Source organism: Anolis sagrei, chromosome 1 (assembly GCF_037176765.1).
Source record: "Anolis sagrei isolate rAnoSag1 chromosome 1, rAnoSag1.mat, whole genome shotgun sequence".
Classification (NCBI taxonomy): Eukaryota; Metazoa; Chordata; class Lepidosauria; order Squamata; family Dactyloidae; genus Anolis; species Anolis sagrei.
Window position 1 is genome coordinate 273,365,675 of NC_090021.1, and position 21,013 is coordinate 273,386,687.

The 21,013-nt window shown below is 42.0% G+C and overlaps 1 protein-coding gene and 1 long non-coding RNA gene across 6 annotated transcripts in view; one reads left to right on the top strand and one right to left on the bottom strand.

Moving 5' to 3' along the window:
* Window positions 1-21,013, bottom strand: part of LRRC4C (leucine rich repeat containing 4C) — a 1,028,842-nt gene that overhangs the window by 423,917 nt on the left and 583,912 nt on the right. The gene's annotated exons all lie outside the window — the stretch shown is intronic.
* Window positions 11,997-19,519, top strand: LOC137095817 (uncharacterized). The gene is made up of 2 exons (XR_010908957.1): window positions 11,997-12,180; window positions 17,422-19,519. It is a non-coding gene; the product is annotated as an uncharacterized lncRNA (long non-coding RNA).

The following is a 21,013-nucleotide window of genomic DNA, read 5'->3' on the forward strand; positions in this document are numbered from 1 at the left end:
TTTCCTCTGATTCCTTCCATTTGGGAATAATAGATGATCATATGGCCATATACATTACTTACATTTTGTTTGTAGACATTGCTACTGTCATATGCCTTCATAATGGCTGCAAATTGAGAGTCAACTTGGGATGAGACTTTTTTAAAATGAGGTTTCTTACTGCCTTCCACTTAATCTGAGACAATGAGCTTGTCAAGGTCACCCACTGGGTTTTCATGGCTGAGCAGGGAGTCCAACCTGAGTTGTCCAGAGTCCTGTTTAAACACTCAAACTACTACACCATTCTGGCTTTCAAAAAAAGGCAATTGCAGACTTTATTTCATTCCTGTAAGGATAGACTGATAGATTATAGAATGAAAAGCATCTGGGAAGTTGCATGGAACAATTCAGAAATGTATGCAAGAAATTATCTGAACGACTCTAGTAAATGAAGGCTTAGCACCATTGCTTACATATGAAATCACTGTTACAAGAATAAATGAATGAATAAATAAATAAATAAATAAGTCTTGTAAAACTATTAGCAGTTGCCAATATTTATCACCACAAGCTGTGGGCTAGATGAATTGAAGTTTGGTTATGACCAAGTTGATTTTAGTTTATGACTTTTATAACAAGCTATGCCAAGGAAAGAGTTGAGATTTAGTGAGTTCATACTATGAGCCAATTTACGCATGTTTGGCAGTGGAATTTTTCTTCCAGATCATGATGGAGTAAATGAACTGTCAGGATCTGGCAGGGATACCATAATGTAATACAGAAGCTGACAGTGGTCAGATGAACCTTCCAGCTCTGCTGTCTAAAGACTGGCATGTCAAGGATCATGATACAGCTGGGAAAACTTCTTAATATGGCTTCTGGATACCAGGAGAAAAAAAGTCTTTAGAATATCTTATTCCTAGAACAAGTAAAAATGCAGCATGGCACTATCTCTGCTGTGGTTGCAGTTGTTGGGTAAACTGTAAGATCAAATGCTACCCCAAATGCTACCTTTTCAATCATGATTGATATCTTGCATTTCAGTTGTGGACTCATAACTGAGAGTGATGGATCTGTAATTGCTCTGTATTCAGATATGCTTCATATTCACAATCATGCTCTGGTCATAAATATCCCCCCCACACACACACACCAACCCCCCCCCCCCCTCCACCCTAAACTCAAGGGAGATGTTTCTAGCCTAAATGTCTAAAATGTATCAATCACTAAAATTACTGGAGGAGGGATTGTTACTTGAGCTGCAATGATCTGGTGAAACTTTTTGTGGTTTCAGGGTTTGACACTGCTTTCACTATTATGACTCTATGCTAGAGAATCATGGGAGTTGTTATTTGGTTAGGGATCTTCACTGTTCAGCCGAGAAAGCTAAAGAACTTGTAAAATTGCAGCTCCCATAATTCCATAGCAATGAGCTATGGCAGTTAAAGTGATGTCCAAATGCATCAATTTCACAGTGTAGATGTAAATAGATAAGATATTCTATACTCCTGGTTTAGAATATCCTTTCTTCAGTACTGTATTCTATCTGTTGTATTTTGTGATCATTAAATTTCTCTCTCCTTTCATTCAGGATTTCTATGGCTGATTTCACTGTTAAGTTTGGTAATTGTTAATTTTCTGTGTTTTATTGAAGAGGATGTACTGCATTTTAATGTCTTTTTAATTACAAAACCATTTTGAGATCCCCCGCCCCGCCCAAATAGGTAGTAAGTGGTTCATAAATGTCATTAATAAATAATAGGTTATGGTACTTTTCATCACATTCATTTCATACTATATTAATATGTAAATTTCCTTATTATTTCATTTTCATGAAGACTTTTTTGTACAATTCAGGGCTTGGGGGATGATTATTTGCACACAAAAAAGTGTTTATTATACCTTCTGCCTGCAAAATATTTTACACAAATGAGTTTTTCACAAAAAAGAGGTTTAAGACATCTTGTAACATCTGTTCATTTTCCTGATAGGGTATCTCAATGTCCTTTCACCTTTGTTCATTGAGGATGAGAACATTTCTGAACATTCCTTACATATCAAATCTGGAAGTTGGAGGAAACCATGCTCTGATTACATTTTGGCTCAATTGCTGGAGTACTTTATTAGGACTGGCATAAACAAAATTCTGAAATTCCAATTGCACTTTCATTTTCATGAAATGTCAGTTGTCAAACCGATTCAGTACCAGATGCAGTCATTTCTTATTCCCTCCAGGGCCCAGTTTAATACCAGTTTAAACTTTTTAGAAGACCTCAGAGCTTTGGGACATGATTATCAGAAATGCCATTTGCAACCTATAAAACATGTCACAGGTCCTGCACTCTGGGCTAAAATCAAAATATGCCAATTGATAAATAATTGTGCAAGGCTTTCTTGGCAGTTGGTCTATATTAATAGAATCCATACATTTTAGAAACTCATGTGGAATCATCACTGTTTTAAAACTAAATATGCTTCCATGTAAATGTGTTTAATTCATTTTTGGACCTTGGGATCTCATCACATCACATCACCCCTCCCCCGGATAACTTTTAGGGGGCTAGAGGAAGGCAAGCCATGCACCACCCTCCTCCGATGGGATGGGATGGGAAGGGTGGAGGAATTTCTATGGTGCTCATGGTGGCCCATCGCTTTCCCTCATCAGGCAGGGGTAAGCATGAAAATAGTGCGAAAAAGGTAGAAAGCTTTGGAAAACTTACCTATATAATGGGCACTGGCTCTGATGTAGAAATTTGTGTTGGCCAATGCGGGATGCCACAAACATTCCAAAGGGGGCAAAAGGGGGCATGGCCAACCCTGCATCATGTGAAAGGATGTGGCATGGCCGTAAAATAGGCTATAAGAAGCAGAGATAAGCCTAAAATTGCTTAACCATCTAATATGTATATATATCACTTCTTATAATATATATACATATTAGGCCTGTGCAAGAAGTCATTTGTGCATCGCATGTCAGATATATTTCATAAGATTAATACAATCGACACAATATTAAGAAACAAGGATGGTACCCACACAAAAACCTAAGATTCAAAACACTGACCTATGACTTTTTGGAGGAGTTATGTAAGTCTTGTAAGCGGTTCCATTATAAGTGCCGCTTCTCCCCCAAAAGGGCTGGTTTTGGTTCCCTCCAAGGGCCCCAGAGAGGATCGCAAGGCCTGGAGCTGAGGGAAAAGCCCTTCTCTTGCTTAGCCAAGGTTTTTACAAATAGTTTGTTGGTAGATTGCATTGGCTATATTGTATGAGCATTACTGTATTCACTATCTATTTGTATATTTCTGTCTTCATTGCTGCATTGTAACATTTTATTTGATCAGAATACAGGTTTGCAATGGGATTCAGAAGTCATCAACATGCAGATTACAGGAGATATTTGCCTTCTTTCTTAGCCAAAGTTAAAATGTGAAAGCAAGGATAAAGATGAAGAGCCTTTAAAGTTAATTATCCTGTTTTACTGCATGTAAATTTCTACTGGTTACTGAAACATTCCCCAATAAAAACAATGTAAAAAGCACCAGGTTGTTGAGGTCTAGATTTGAACTGCTATTAACTTTGGGAAGTTGCAAGTGAAAATATATGGCTTATATAGTGTGTGGGTGTATATGTTTCTTCTTGTGCTGTTGCTTAAAAGCTTTTTGTATCGCCACAGAAAAAGATTGTATGTTGCACTTCTTTCCTTCTGCCAGTGACTGTCCCAGCACTATGGTTTCCTTTTTTCATAATGTTATAGTAAGACGTTTTTAATGCTATGTTTTAATTGTTTAAATGTCTGTTTATGTTTTATGTTTAATATAATTTTAATGGTTGAATTTATAGTTATATTATTGTTTTAGTTGTGATGCTTTGGTTTTGAATATATGTTGGCATTGAATCTTGCCATTACTTGATGTACACTACTTTGAGTCCCCCCAGGGGTGAGAAAAGTGATATATAAATGGAGTAAATAAATAAATAAATAAATGTGTGCAGAAGTAATTCTTGAAAGGCTAAAACTTTTTGTCTCCAATCAAACTTTCAGATTTAGGGTCATGAACCTACTGGATTGAGATTTTCAAAGCCACTTCACATATTATTTTATGCCTTTGTTTCTGAGCTTAATATAGTTTACAAGAAGTAGTCCCATGAGAGGGTTGGTCTCCTTCTCCATAGAACCAAACCGCAGTCTCCAGGCAGGGAGGAAGCTAACACACACACCCCTTTTGTAGCTGTGAGAAGCCTGCTAACAACAGGCTGAAGTGGATCTGGATTGCTCTGGCAATATTGTGTATATGTTACACAGGAATAGAGACAAACATTTAATTCATAGAAAAGTAAAGAATAATGATTCTCATCAAATGCTAGTTAATTGGCCAATGAGAAGTAATTTTTCACTTCATGGTAGCAATTTAATTCCTTGTGGAAATCAGAATTTAGTGGCTTTGGTTCAGCTGATAACACATAAAATTTAAATCTAATCTTATAAAAATGGATTGAACTATATTTTTTTCAACAAATATAGATAGAAATCACAGCCACCATTTGAATATTACACAAGTAATTTTCTTCTACTACTGAACATTCCTGTGTAGCCTGGATTTTGAGCCAAAATATAGGCTGATACTTTACTAATATGTAGCTCTGAAAAGAGCAAGTGATTTTTACATACATTCTGGTATTGTACAAATGCTTCAGGTTCATTCCATTTTTTAATACATGCACAGTATTCAAATGTTACACATATGCCCAGCAATAGAGGAGAGCCCCATGGGTGGGACATAATTGTATCACCTGGCTCTCCACATGTATAGAAAAAAATAAGGTGAAAGAATTTTCTTATCTGTTTTTAAACTCAAGTTAATCCAGTCATAAAATGACAATGGTATTTTGAACCGTATTCTGGATTCACCTTGTAACGATCAGCCTGAGCTCTAAGGAATAATACTTCTAATATATTCCCTAGCACACACACTCTCACGTTCCTTCGGCTGTTATATTGCCCACAGCTGTTTACCTATGTAAACTAGACTCAATGACCATTCAGCCGTTGATATCAATTTGAAGGAACAGAGTAGAAGACTTTGTTTTCTAAGGCTCCAACTGGACACCTGTCACAAAGCTCGATGTGTATTGAGGTATTACTGCCACCACCCAAATAGATTTTGAGAATTTATCTTGATGTTATGTCTGAGGTAAAGCTTGTTGTGCCCCAGCCCTTCCTTTAACTCTCTCTAAAGTGTCTAAGGCGAAAAGATGTTAGAATTTGCTGGAACAGGCTTAATGGAATGAATCACTGTGAAGACTTTATGGAAAGTTGAACTAGAACAAAGTTTATTTAAATATATTGGAACAAACAACTGGATTCTTCTTAGTGTTACAAAAGCATATATGGTTAGCACAGCACAATCTTCTTGAACAGTTCCTAAGTCCTAACAAGCTTACTGAACTTCCTGACTGGGTATCTGTTCTTCGACGTGAGCAAATTCCCCCTGACAGACTAAAACCTATCTGTCTCCTCAGCGTATCTAGATCCCACTAGAACACTCTGTTCTTTAGAGAGTACAGACAACCAGTGTGTTCTTCTCCCACACCAGTTCACAGGCGGCTATTGACCCTTCAGGCCACTCTCTAGCCCCACCGGCCTTCAAACACTCTCCCTCAGGAAATCTTCAGCTCACTCAAAAACTACCCTCTCCCTGTAGCTTGAAATTCAATCTCTCTCTCTCTTAAAACCCTTCTTTCTGTGATGTTAAAATCCCTTCTCTTCCTGACAGAAGCTGCCTGCCTCTTTTCACTGACAGCTCCAGCTCCTCCCATCTGTCCTAGCCAATCCTGGCATAGCTAAACTCCTCCCCTCTGCTGATCTGACTTTCCTTGCATTTCCCTCACTAAGATGGAGGCTGGCTCACTGTCTCTAAAGGCTGCGGCCTAATCAGAAAGGTATGAGATCATTACACACCTCTTTATGGATTAGGAATGTATGAGGGAATGATAAAGCCATGCCATTTTCCCCATCAACAAGCTCATTTCTTCCACCTACCATCTGTCTCTTCATTCACTGAAGAGAAGTACTAAAGAAATTATCTTCATGAATTCAGCTGAATGTGCTCCAATACCTCTATGAAATTAGGAGACCCACATGTTGATGTGTTTAGACTGAGGCCACTGGTGGAAGGGGGTAGTGTAACCTACTCCTCCCTACACATCTTCTTTGTGGAATACTGCATACTCTAAAAATGGAAATTACTCATGGATCACTCAGGGTTGTAGTGTTCACTCTTTCCATAGCATCACCATTAGAATCCTCCAGTAACTACTAGTACTAATATGTACAGCAAAGGCTGTTTGTCACTAAATCTTCAAACTCACTTGATGTTGCCTCAACCATGTTTCATAATATAGAACAGAAACCTCCATGTTCCAAACCATAATAGTATGATTTTCTCAGATTTTTCTGCTATACCAACAGTCTGACTGAATTGTTTATGTCCCTTGAACAACCAATAGCTCCTTAAAGAGCATAATTCTTGAAAGCCTCAAAAAATCTTGATTTACTTGCCTTATTTGCTGTGTGGGGTTTTTTTGTGTGCATATATTTATATTTACAAGCCTACAAGACTCTTAGCATAGCTGAAAAAGAAATTATCTGGCTTTTACACTACCCCAACTTCTGTTTAATGAGGGAGCAGGAATGAAAATACGTGTCCTCATTAAAAGAGTCAGATAAAATATATTGTGAATAAGATACTGTCAATAGCATCTCTTCTCACATGCCTCCCATATAATGTTATAATTAAGGTCTAGTAGCTTTCTATATTCTGCAGATGAACCAGAAAGTTGACAGTTGGCATCTCCCTTTCCAATATTCAAAGAGTTGCAGTGGCTTCCTTTTGCAGTACAAGCTGTCAGTTTCCACATAGATAAGTCAAATGGCTTGTCCACGAAAGACAAATAAAATAGCTTTCTCTGCTATAGTTGATCTCTTATTTTAATTTACAGTGACATCTGAACTGTATCATTCGGGCCCCAAGTCCTTGATATTAAGGTAGCCTTAAAGATAGCCTATCCATGTTCATTCAGAATGAGAGTATAGAATGGAAGCTTTTGCCTCCCAATCGCCCAATTTGCTCCTTCAGAATTCTGGGAAATGTAGTTTAGGGCAGGGCCTTTGGAATTCTCAGCTGGAGAGATCATCCTTTCCTTAAACTACATTTCTCAGATGATAGGGAGATGAAAACCTTCGTTCTGTAATGCTAATGTGTTCCCGTCCTATGAAATGGTTCTGGTAGGGTTCAGTATATTTATCGTGTCAGGGGCAACCAGACAATTGTATTACATTTCTAACAGAACAAAACAAGCAAACAGACAAAACACAAAGTTTGCAAGCTTGGTAGTTGATTAAATGTCCTTTGACCAGTATCTGGCCACTTGGAGTGTCTCGGGTGATGCCGCAAGAAGGTCCTCCATTGTGCATGTAGCAGGGTTCAGTTTGCATTGCAGCAGGTGGTCAGTGGTTTGCTCTTCTCCACACTCGCATGTCATGGATTCCACTTTGTAGCCCCATTTTTTAAGATTGGCTCTGCTTCTTGTGATGCCGAAGCGCAGTCTGTTCAGCACCTTCCAAGTTGCCCAGTCTTCTGTGTGCCCAGGAGGGAGTCTCTCATTTGGTATCAACCATTGGTTTGGACCCTCGCTTGCTGAGGTGTTCCAGCGAGTGTCTCTGTAGATCTTAGAAAACTATGTCTTGATTTAAGTCGTTGACGAGCTGGCTGATACCCAGACAAGGGATGAGCTGGAGATGTCACTGCCTTGGTCCTTTCACTATTGGCTGCTACTTCCCGAAAGATGTCAGGTGGTGCAATACCGGCTAAACAGTGTAATTTCTCCAGTGTTGTAGGGCGCAGACACCCCATGATAATGCGGCATGTCTCATTAAGAGCCACATATACTGTTTTAGTATGGTGAGATGTGTTCTACACTGGGCATGCATACTCAGCAGCAGAGTAGCATAGCACAAGGGCAGATATCTTTACTGTGTCTGGTTGTGATACCCAGGTTGTGCCAGTCAGCTTTCGTATAATATTGTTTCTAGCACCTACCTTTTGCTTGATATTCAGGCAGTGCTTCTTGTAGGTCAGAGCACGGTCCAGGGTGACTCCCAGGTATTTGGGTGTGCTGCAATGCTCCAGTGGGATTCCTTCCCAGGTAATCCTCAGATCTCGGGATGCTTGTCTGTTCTTAAGGGTTCAGTAGGGTTCAGTAATCCCTCCTTTAAAAATTAGTGCTGAATGTCTCCCATATAACAAATTCCTTTCTCCAGGAGATTTGACAAGTTAAATGAGAGGATTTCTTTGGAAACATTTTATAAACATCTTTGCCTTTTTTGGTCTAAAATTGTGCATCATTATTAAAGATAGAACTGCAGAACTACAGGAAGACAGGATTATGAGTGTGTGTGGAAGTATGATCAAAAGACCATGGTTTGGCAAATTGGTGCAACTGTGCTAATGAAGACATATGAAAGGTGAGCAACCCGATATACATCCATTATCTACATTAAGGCAACTGTAGAGGAATATAAGGTTGGTGTGGTAAAGATCGGGAATAGGTGAGAGAAAACAAAAACAAACTTGGGAGACTGATGAATAGTTTCTGTCATAGAGATACATAAGTGAACTAGGATGAAACAGCTGGAGGGAAGAAGATAAAGTGAATTGAGAAAGGTGGCAAGCGTTTTTTTAATCCTAAAGATAAAGGTAAAGGTAAAGGTTTTCCCCTGACATTTAGTCTAGTCATGTCCAACTCTGGGTTGTGGTGCTCATCTCCATTTCTAAGCCGAAGAGCCAGCTTAGTCCGTAGACACCTCCAAGGTCATGTGGCCAGCATGACTGCATGGAGTGCTGTTACCTTCCCGCCGGAGTGGTACCTATTTATCTACTCACATTTGCATGTTTTCGAACTGCTAGGTTGGCAGAAGCTGGAGCTGACAGTGGAAGCTTACGCTGCTCCCAGGATTCGAACCTGCAACCTTTCGGTCAACAAGTTTAGCAGCTCAGTGCTTTAACCCACTGCGTCACCAGGGGCTCCTCCTAAAGATAAAACAATCAAATAAATTTGTTCAAAAGAAAATTTCCAAAGGTTTGCCTCTATGAGCAACGCAGAATGCTGCTAGCCATAGTCAAGTGAAAAACCCTCTGAACAGGACACAAACAAGATGTCTTGTCAGTAGAAAACTGGCTGCAGTGTTAGTGTTGAATATCTTGTACCTGATTAAAATTACATAAACTGTGTGGTTTCTTTTTACCACATGTTATATTTTCTTCTATCTTTTTTCTTTTCTTTTTGTCTTCATGAAATTTTGCAAACCTGACAGTTATTTCTTTCTCAGTGGAAATGCAAATTCTCTCAGCACTAAAAAGACTATGGATTTCTTCCTGCAAATGGGTCTCTAAGGGTGTCTAGTACTTACGATGGATCTGATTAAAATTTTTATAGGGTCCATAACACCTTAGGATGTACTTCTAGCTTAGTGCATTAATATTTTATCTTCGGAAAACAAAACTGCCATTACTTAGAATGTACTTTTTGTTTTACTTGAGTCCTGCAGTGCTCAGACTTGTCTTGTAGGATTTAATTAGTATGTCAGAATTGAATTTTTGGTCTCTTTTATTCTCTCCTGCTTTTTTATTTGTTCTCCTCTATAAAAGGTGACATTAACAATAAACATCAAGTGTGGTTTCTCCTTTTCAAAGAAAAGAAATGAATGTCAAAAGAAAAAGAAATCTATACATTATTAGATTTAGCACGTGTAAAATTGTTTCTTACAACTATAGGTGAAAACAACTTCAATTATTTGCTATTAATTACAACGTATAAATGAAAAACTAAACTATTAGTTTCCACCATGTAATCAGAATAGATACCTTTGTTTACTTTATTAAAACATCTGGATGTTTCATGCCATTAGGTTATGGTACAAAACATGCCATAATAACCTAAGACAGCACAGTATTTATTTTTTTAAAATCCATAGGACAACCCACATTTTTTGCTGCTCTGTACATTTCATTACAAAATAAGCATTTGCACGGAAAAGACATGACAACAAACCATTTCACAACATTTCCACCATAGGCATGGATATTATGAAGACAATGGTGATGATGATGCTCTAGCAATATAAAAGCACTTATTTGAAAACAAATGCTCCTTGTCCACAGCCAATGGAATAAAATAAGTGTAAATGTAACTAGATGTTACAATTATAATACAAAAGAAGTGATTCAGTTACAGTTTTAATTTGACTAAGTTACACCTCCATTAGTAGGAGATAAACAACTACAAAGAGCAGTTTAATTGTGCTAGCTGTATACAAACTCTGATTAAAGCAGCCTAACATGGAAAGAGGAACCCTTAAAGGGTTCATTCACAGTCATTTTTAATGAGTTCATTCCAAAACAATTTAGACAAACTGTTAATCAAAGGTGGAAGTAAACAGTTAAACAAACTCTTGCAATTCCAACATTTCCAGGCCAAGTTTAAAATTCTGTAGAATCTTGTTACCTATGTGGTCAGTAGCAAAATTCTTGTTTTTTCCTCCATTATTGTGCTCTGTAGTATAACACCAGAATACTGGAGAACCATCCCTGAGATACCAAGGCAACCAAGCAGCTTCGCATAGCAACTGGAAAACGACTTTTATGAGCATGGCAGCAAACACATGTGGATGAATTAAATGCATTTCAAAACACTATTAAGAAGGACAGAGTCACTATTTAGTCAGACCTCCCTGTGCTGGAAAACCTAAAGGCAAATTGGAATTAGTGAACTCAAACAGCAGGCGGGTTTCATCTTTGTCTGCAGCATTAGAGTTTACTGTTGCTGGAGAGAGGAAATTGCAAAGAGGATTATTGTATTAGAAAACTAAACAGGTTTTGTAAAGGTTCAGTCAAAGTGTGTCAGTTTTATGCAACTATTGATGACCATACTTGGGGTCCAGGGATAGCTGTTTTCTGTGGGTGCTTCCACACACATCAAAAATCCATGCCAAAGCAGGTTTTGAAAACCCACTTTGACATGGCTTTCTGTTCCCACTCCCATCAAGAAACTTGGGCTTTTCTGGAGAGGGTTGCTGCATGCCATCCTGGAAACTATCAGAATGGCATGCAGCCACCCCAAGCCCCCCCCCCCCCCCCAATTACCTGTAAAGAGTAAAGAAAACTTACCTGGCTGTCATTATGTTCCTCTTTGCACCCTCCTGGCATTAGGAAATGATGTGTCAGGAGATTTGGGGGGGGGGGGGGAGTGAGGAGAAAAATCTCTCTTTGCCCCTTCCCCGTCTCCTGGGCATCAGGAAACCCTAGTTTGTTCCAAATTAATTCGGTTTTATTGAGATGTCATCTGGATGTCATCAAGGCCCATCCGGCTGCTTGGATGGGCCTTGGGTGACCAAAGTTTAGTGGGATACATACAGTATGGCCTTAACATTCTGAGGCAGCCTTATTGTTGTGGAAATGGGAATAAGGGATATGCTGCCAAATAAGGAAGGTGAAGGGGGGGGTGTCCCGTGTGCAAAAAGATGAGTGTGGGGCTTTGTGCAAAAGCTTGAGAGCGGGGTGCAGACCATCATTTGATTTCCCGGAAATCACCTGATTTAAGGGAAATGGGAAACTTTCGTTTTTCAAAAGGTATATATAGAGTTCAGTCCACCAGAAAGGGGTCGCCTCTACAGAAACGCCTCGTTGCGTGGGGAGGCGGCCAGGCAGCTGCTTTTGAAACTTAATAAACTGCTTTTCCCTTGGATGAATCAAGTTGTCTGTCCCTTTTGACTCCTGCCTGCGCTCGCTTTGAAGGTTACAAGATAAGCTTTGGCAGAGGGGCCCTATTTGGGCAAAAAGGTCTGCTACATTTCTGGTGCCGTGACTCGGATAGTAATTCGAGCCAAGGATCAAAAGGGGCGGATCCTGTTGCCAGGACGATTCCTGGTCAGCGGCAAGGACTGGAGATAACCACCGTGAGCCGAGAAGGGGGCCCCCAGCTGATCCGGTTGCGGTACTTCTCTCTTCTGTCCACGTCGCTGGATCAAGGTAATCGCAACGACATAAATCACCAGAGAAAAGCAGACGGGAAGGCCAGGAGGGATACACAGGAGGAGGAAGGAGTCCAGAAGGCGAAGGTTGTTCCGACGTCTACAATAGTCTGGCAAGTATAGTGGTTGAGTAAAGACACTGAGGGAAACATACATACCGGCGCCGGGGAAGGGAACCACTAAGTCTCCCATTGGGTTGGTGGGAGGAAAGGAGGAAGCTCTGCGTTTTCTGACACGTACTGTCGAGTGTCCAGACGTCCAGGCCAGAGCCAAATCCCACCTAGAAGCCATGGGAGGGGGGAGTTCAAAGCCAATTTCCCCATTGCAGTGCATGTTACAACATTTTGACAAATTTGTGGCAGCATCTGGTCAAGCAGATCCAGGAGATTTTAAGGATTACAGGTTAAGAAATTTGTGTACAGGCGAGTGGCCCACTTTTCCTTTTGATTGGCCCGAAGAGGGAACTTGGGACCTGAAGAAGATTAGACAGGTGGAGGAATATTGTGCAAATAAACATCCAGATCAACACATATATATTGCAACTTGGGACATTGTGGTCTCAGAAAATCCAGACTGGATAAGAAAATGTAAACAAGGACAGTGTATGGCAGTCAAGAAGAGAGGAGGCAAGGAAAAAGGGAAGGTTTGGTCACAAGAGGAGGACCAACCCGAGGCAGCAGGGAGAATTGTTAGAAGACCAGCGGCCCCTGCAGTGCCTAATGCCCCTTCACTGCCAGTCGCTCCTCCATTGCCACCACCATCACCCCCACCTTATCAGGCACAGGGGGGAAATAAAAATTCATCTTTGAGATACCCAGACTTGTCGGCCCTTCAAGTTGGAGAAGGAGGACAGATTGAGAAAAAGTCCAGCAGAATGCCGAGTGATGCAAGCCCGGCCCAAACCAGGAGCCGGGGCAATTTGGCCCCTTCGTTTGGGTCACCTATAAATGCCCCACTGGTTGAGATGCCCATCCGGGAAGTTCCAATCCTCAATAGCCAGGATCAGATAGTGAGAACATACCAAGTGGTCCCATTTACCAGTAGTGATCTGTTGAACTGGAAAAATTCCACCCCTCCATACTCGGAACAGCCCCAAGCAATGGCTAACTTATTGGAAAGTATTATGGCAACCCATAATCCCACCTGGCAGGATTGCAAACAATTGCTCCAGGTTTTGTTTACTACTGAGGAAAGGAGGCAGGTGATCAATCAGGCGATACTACTGGCTCAGGCACAGCCCCCGGCGGGGACAGATGCAGTGGTTTGGGGGGCCCAACGTCTCCCGATGGAGGTGGATCCCCAATGGGACCCCAACAATCCACAACATAGGGTGGACTTGAAAGTATTTCAGGGCCTTTTGGTGGACGCTATAAGGCACGGTCCACCACGCCCTGCAAACATACTCAAAATACAGAGTGTTAAACAAGAAAAGACAGAATCCCCTACAGCATTCTTGGAAAGATTAGAGGATGCCTATAGAAAATATAGCCCCTACAACTTGGAAGATGACAATGGAAAGAGGGCACTGGCACAATCTTTCATTACGCAGGCAGCAGATGACATAAGAAGGAAGATCCAAAAACAACCTGGGTTTTTAGGAAAAACCATGAATGAGTTATTAGCCATAGCTGACCAGGTCTATATGGCTAGGAACCAGGTAGAAGAAGAAAAGAAGAAGAGGGATAGAAAGGAAGGATACAAGACTCTCCTATCCATGATGGATGGTAGAACAGGAGAAAAGAGGGGCAGAGGACGTGGAAGAGGAAATGGTAGAGGAAGAGGAGGAACTGGAAGATTAGAATGGAATCAATGTGCGAAATGCAGGAAATTTGGGCACTGGCAGGGCCAATGTACAGAGCAAGTAACTAGTGATCGAGGAGGTCAAGAAAATGGTAGAGGAAGAGGCCGGGGACGTGGCAGAGGACGAGGAAGTTATACACCGTACCAGGAAAAGGAGGCAATAGTGGCTGCAGTGGTGCAGGAAGAAGGATGGGAGGACATAGAAGATGGTGAATGAAGGAGCCAGGCTCTTGTTTTGTTGGACCCCGGGGAGCCTATGGTCACTATGGAAATCGGGGACCAACAAATTGACTTTTTGGTAGATACAGGGGCTGAAAGATCAGTAATAAACAAGCTAACGAGCCCACCAAGTGCTGAAACCACTCGAGTTATAGGGGTTTCAGGAAAAGTCCAAAAATGCCCCTTGCTCCAGGAAAGGACTTGCAATTTGGCTGGACATAATGTGAGCCACAAATTATTATATCTCCCAGATTGTCCTGTTCCCCTCTTGGGGCGAGACATTCTCTCTAAATTAAGGGCACAGATTCAATTCATTAACACTGGCCAGATGGAATTGACTATTCCAATGGAAGAGGAATGGAGGTTGTTTCTCATAAGGCAGGAAACATCAGAACCACCGAAAGCCCAGTGGCCGTGGGAAAAGACGCCTTTGGTATGGGCAGAAGATAACCCACCCGGCCTGGCTAAATATGTGCCCCCAGTAGTGGTGGAAGTAAAGAAAGGAATGGGGCCGGTAAAGAGGCCCCAATACCCTGTCAGTCGGGAAGCATCAATAGGAATACAAAAACATATTGACAGGCTACTGGAACATGGATTAATTATACCTTGCAGCTCACCCTGGAACTCTCCCCTGTTGCCAGTCAAAAAGCCAGGAGGCGAATTTCGCCCTGTTCAGGACTTAAGAGCAGTAAATCAAGTCACTGTTCCTTTGACCCCGGTAGTGCCAAATCCACATATCATGATGAGTTTAATACCCGCATGGACGGCGTGGTTTACGGTATTGGATATTAAAGATGCGTTCTTTTGTATCCGGTTGGCTCCGGTGTCCCAGCCGATTTTTGCGTTCCAGTGGGACACCCAGCAAGCCGGCCAAAGGACCCAATTTATGTGGACCCGTATCCCTATGGGCTATCACAGTAGCCCCACGATATTCGGACAGGCACTGGCAAAAGACATGGAAGAATTTGAAATTCCGGAGAGTGAAGGGGTGTGGCTTCAATACGTGGATGATTTATTAATAGCCTGTAGGTCAGAGGTTGGGTGTAGGCACTACACCCTGAAAATGTTAGAAACATTGGAGGAAAAAGGATACAAAGTGTCCAAAAAGAAGGCTCAATTGTGTCAAAGAAGCGTAAAATATCTGGGATTTGAAATAACTGAGGGACATCGGTCACTGGGAGTTGAAAGAAAAAAAGTTATTTGTGCAATACCAACCCCGTCCAGCAGGAGGCAGGTTAGGGAATTTTTAGGTTCAACAGGGTATTGTCGGCAGTGGATCCCAGGTTATGCTATATTGGCCAAGCCTTTGTACCAGGCCACCCGAGGGAATAGGGAAGATCCATTCCAGTGGACAGAAAAAAGCCAACAAGCCTTTGAGGCTTTAAAAGAGGCCCTGATGTCATCACCAGCCCTAGGCCTACCTGATATGGAAAAACCCTTCATTCTGTTCGTATCGGAGCGAGAAGGAGTAGCAGTGGGCGTACTTACCCAGGCTTTAGGGTCATGGCAAAGACCAGTGGCATACTTGTCAAGACAACTAGACACAGTAGCCCAGGGAATGCCACCATGCCTGCGGGCTGTGGCAGCAGCAGTAGATTTAATAAAAGAAGCAAGCAAATTGACTTTAGGGCAGCCACTGGTTGTAAAGGTACCACACCATGTGAAGGCGCTGTTAGATACCAAGGGACCACGCTGGCTCACAAACGAGAGACTGACAAAATATGAGGGGGTGTTATGTGACAACCCGATGGTAACCCTAGAAACTTGCGCCACCCTGAATCCGGCTACCTTGTTGCCTGCCCCGGGGGAGGAAATGGTCCACCAGTGCATTCAGGTGATGGAACAGGTATACTCCAGCCGACCCGATTTAAAAGACGTACCAATATCCAACATAGACATGACCCTATTCACTGATGGCAGTAGCTTCGTGGAGAATGGTGAGAGGCATGCAGGATATGCGGTGGTGCAGGGGGGGGGAGAGATTTTGGAAGCAGAGTCGCTCCCCCCGGGAACCTCCGCTCAGCGGGCCGAGTTGATAGCCCTCACCAGGGCACTGCAGTTGGCAAAAGGAAAGCGGGTCAATGTCTACACGGATTCAAAGTACGCTTTCACTACGCTTCATGCCCATGGAGCTTTGTACAAGGAGCGGGGACTCCTTACGTCGGCTGGAAAGGGCGTTAAGAATGCAGCTGAGATTGTGGCCCTTCTGGAGGCGGTTTGGGAACCGGATCGGGTTGCTGTAATGCATTGTAAGGGACACCAGAGGGGAGAAGATCCAGTTACGCAAGGAAATAGGTTAGCTGATTTGACCGCGAGGGAGGCAGCCAAACACCCCCACAATAAGCAGTGCCTGCTCACTGCAACTGCATTAGAGGACCCCCCATTAGAAAAGTTTGCATATACACAGGAGGAGGAGAATTGGGCCTTGGGGGAAAAAGGAAAATGGAAGGGAGAGGTCATTGTGATGCCAGATAACCGCGTCTATGTCCCTAAGGACATGGCGTGGCACATAGTCCGACACATGCACTACACTACACACCTGGGTAAGACGGCCCTGGCAACATTGTTGGGACGACAGATGTACATCGATGGGCTCCATAGCTTAACAGCAGCGGCTGCACGCAGGTGCTGGACCTGCGCCAAGAATAACCCTCGAGAAGGACCCTTAAAGCCCCCAGGAGTTCAACATATAGGCAACACCCCGTTCGAGGCAATTTTGACTGATTTCACTGAACTGCCTTCGCAAAAGGGCTACAAATATTTGCTTGTTTTTGTGGACACTTACACTGGGTGGGTAGAGGCATACCCGACCCGTACTGAAAAGGCGGTAGAAGTTTCTAGAGCACTGTTGAGAGACATAATCCCAAGGTTTGGAATACCATTGGAAATAGGATCTGATAACGGTCCAGCTTATGTACACAAGATAGTTCAGGGATTGTGCCAAATGTTGGGCACCAAGTGGAAGTTGCATTGTGCCTATAGACCCCAGTCATCGGCAAAAGTTGAAAGAATGAATCGGACTATAAAGAATGTTATATCAAAAACCTGCCAAGAGACAGGGCTGGGATGGACTGTAGTGCTGCCCATGGTGCTATTGAGAATAAGATGCACCCCCCACAAAAGAACAGGTTTGACCCCCTATGAGAGACTGTATGGAAGGCCACCACTAAATTTGAGGTCAATAATAAACAAAGGGGGAGACCAGCATGTGATTGGAGATAAACAGACAATTCAACAAGTGCAAGCTCTGGCTGGACAGATAGAACAAATTGCTCAATATACTTCAGAGCTGAATCCACCTTATCCTACCACACCTTTGCATTGTTTTTCGCCAGGTGACGAGGTGCTCATCAAGGAGTGGAAGATTGACCCGCTTGGACCAAAGTGGAGAGGACCCTATACTGTGCTGTTATCAACCCCTACCACCATCAAAGTGAAGGAAGTCAAGCCTTGGATACATTACACCCGTGCCAAGTTGGCGCCCTCCGTGTGGAAAGTGGAAAGAGCGGATCAGAGTGACCTGAGACTCAGGATCGTCCGGCAACCCCCTACGGGGTCAACAAGGCCATGAAGCTGACCCCATCGGGCACAATAGAACGTCGAAGGTCAAGTATGTCGCAGTGTGGCCCAACAAAAGCACTGTCCTGGAAGTGGTGGAAAGACATTATGATGGGAAGGGGAGGAGGAGACACCAGAAAACCAACAGGAGTTCGGACTATATTTGGGTTCCTAATGCTCATAAATATGATCACTGTGATACAGGGAAATTGGTTGAAAGAACATGCAAGACTTATGTTTGCCCAACATGGTAAAGATGTGTCTCTTATATATGAACATCCAGAAAAAATAGGTGACTTATCTTTCCTCCCAGCACTAATAGAAGACCCTCAGGTGGTACTTGGGGGATTACAAGGAAGTATTCAAAATCCCACTATGTTTTCCCAGGTTCCTGATGGACTAAATCAAGCTAGGTTTAGACGAATAAGATACACTGCCACTACGCGAGGAATGTGTTTTTGTTGTGGAAATAAGGGTACATGGAATCAAAGGTGGAGGGATTGGGAACGCAGAAAAGCCTTCCTAATAGGATTAAAAAATTATACTTACTGCACAGATAGGTTTTATTTACATGGTACCCATAACTCCACCTATACTAACAGACAAAATTTGGCAGACACAGATTGGAAAGAATTGTACCCCGAATATCCAATGTTTGATTCAAATTACACTACCTTGACCAGTGGTGGTAGTATTTGTTCAGGATGGCAAATTAGAGATCCTAATATGTGGTTTTTCTTTGACAAATGGGCCACCAATTACCATCCGGGAAGATACCAGTGTGTTGGGGTAGGATATTTAACATTCCCTGTGAGAGTTCTTAGACACCCCAAAACCCTCACAAGGCTTCGAAGGTCCCTACAACCCTTGGTGCCTTTAGGACCCGAGTGTTCAGACGAAGTGATCATAAACTCTGCCTTGTCTGACACTGAGGGCTCACGGGTGGGGGGGGGATTGATAACAGGAGTCCTGACTCTCGGATCCTACCCAGGTATAATTGCCCAAGAAAATAGAAAAAGTATTCTAGGGCTCACGTGTAGGTTAGAAAAAAGCATAAATGCCACTGGGAAGATAGTTAAACAATTACAATCCGAAATTGAAGAGCTGAGTCAGATGTTATTACAGCACAAGTTGGCCCTGGATTATCTGCTGGCAACAAAAGGAGGATTTTGTTCCATAATAAAGGGCCGTTGTATAGTTCAATTTCATAATCTCAACCAAACAATTGAAGATGATTTAGAAAAATTACAAGAATTGGTAAATCATAACGTAAAAGAAGATGGGTGGAAACCTTTCTCGTGGTTGACTTCCTGGTTTCCTTCAATATCATGGCTCAAAGAGTTGATGCTTATAATCATATTATGCAGTTTTACTTTTTTATTGTTAATATGTTGTTTTCCAATTATGCTTCAAGCCTGCCAAAAATATCTAATGCCGGTAACGCCAATGAAAAAGATAGGCCTCATCCAGAAGAAAAGTTGGAGAGACCCATAATAACCTTTGCTGATTTGCTTTCGCTTTTGTAAAACGCTTAGCAAAAAAGAAAATGGAGAAATGAGGCAGCCTTATTGTTGTGGAAATGGGAATAAGGGATATGCTGCCAAATAAGGAAGGTGAAGGGGGGGGGGGTGTCCCGTGTGCAAAAAGATGAGTGTGGGGCTTTGTGCAAAAGCTTGAGAGCGGGGTGCAGACCATCATTTGATTTCCCGGAAATCACCTGATTTAAGGGAAATGGGAAACTTTCGTTTTTCAAAAGGTATATATAGAGTTCAGTCCACCAGAAAGGGGTCGCCTCTACAGAAACGCCTCGTTGCGTGGGGAGGCGGCCAGGCAGCTGCTTTTGAAACTTAATAAACTGCTTTTCCCTTGGATGAATCAAGTTGTCTGTCCCTTTTGACTCCTGCCTGCGCTCGCTTTGAAGGTTACAAGATAAGCTTTGGCAGAGGGGCCCTATTTGGGCAAAAAGGTCTGCTACAATTCCAGTTAAATCTGAACTATTTTGTTCAATTGAATTTGACCATTATTTTTTTTATAATGTTGACATATTTCCCAGAAACACCTTGAGTTATTGAATATTCATGTGACAGTATTGCATTTGACACTCTGTCATACTTGATTTCAGAATTACAAAGATGATAAAAAATACAGGTAGTTTGATCAACAAGCCTTTATCAAAGTTGTTTTAAAATATCCCACCCCTAGAGAACACATTCAACATATGTATTATCAAAAATTCTGGGGCATACACTAAAATCCATACTCAGCTCAAATTGAACAGTACTACCACCCATGGTAAACTGGAAGGAAAATTCACACCCCATATTCTCACAATTTCATATTGAAAACAGGGACAGGAAATCTCTGGCCCCTGAATCTAACACATGGAGGATATGCAGATAAGCTGCTAATCCCCATGGTCCCTCCAGGTCAGCAACTAACAAACAATTAGAGGTGTCCCCTCTTCCTGCACCCTCATGCGCCCTTGTTGTATTTGAGCAATATCAATGGAGACATTTCTTTTAACTCAGCATGAAAATGTATATGCATTTTATTCCTTGTTTTTCCCAATATACATTGTAATGCAGTGTCTCCTAGCAATCTTCCATAATTTAATATGGCTTTGTGCATCCCTCTTCTCATTAATAAATTATTTTTTCACATGTTTAAAGTGGGAAACTGTCTCACAAAATTCAGGGAAGCATGCATATCTTTGTATAGCTGTATTTCATTTTGTGTAGTGATATGGGAAATGTAACTTAAGAAAGCTCACTTTAAAATGTGGAATGAACAAACAGGAAAGCCTTGTGTTTTGTGGGTTTTGTGTAAAATGCTATTAACCTCTATTCAAAAATGCTTGAGATTCTATTGTGTAGCTTCAAGTGCTATCAAATATTCATTGGAGGTACAGGAAGCGTGATTTTTTTTTTTTAAAAAGAAATGTATGCTATATTTTTATTAAGTATTTGTTCAGGCTGCCTATAGGAAGAGGTTCTTTTTGCCACATTAGAAGTGTCAACACCACTTTGCACAGATTGGATGTTGATGTTAAGCTGCAAGGAAATTCTGGAGGACACCTCGTGATTGATGTTGCAAAGCATGCCAGAGGAATTAGTGATTTACAGCTTGTTGCAAAGCCCTGCTCAAATCTTGCAAGGTTTGCAAAGATGACAGCTAGTATCAGCTGTTTGCAGTGGTGGAGGCTTCGCTGCCTCTGGCAAACAGGAACAGGCGATTAAGAAGAATAGTCTGTCAGAATCAAAGTGATCAAATAAGGCTCTTTTCAGCATCCGTCTCTCCCACATAGGCAGAGTGATCTGCATATTTGGGAAGGAAAAATGACAGCATTTTGCCAGGGCCTTAAGCCTTTGG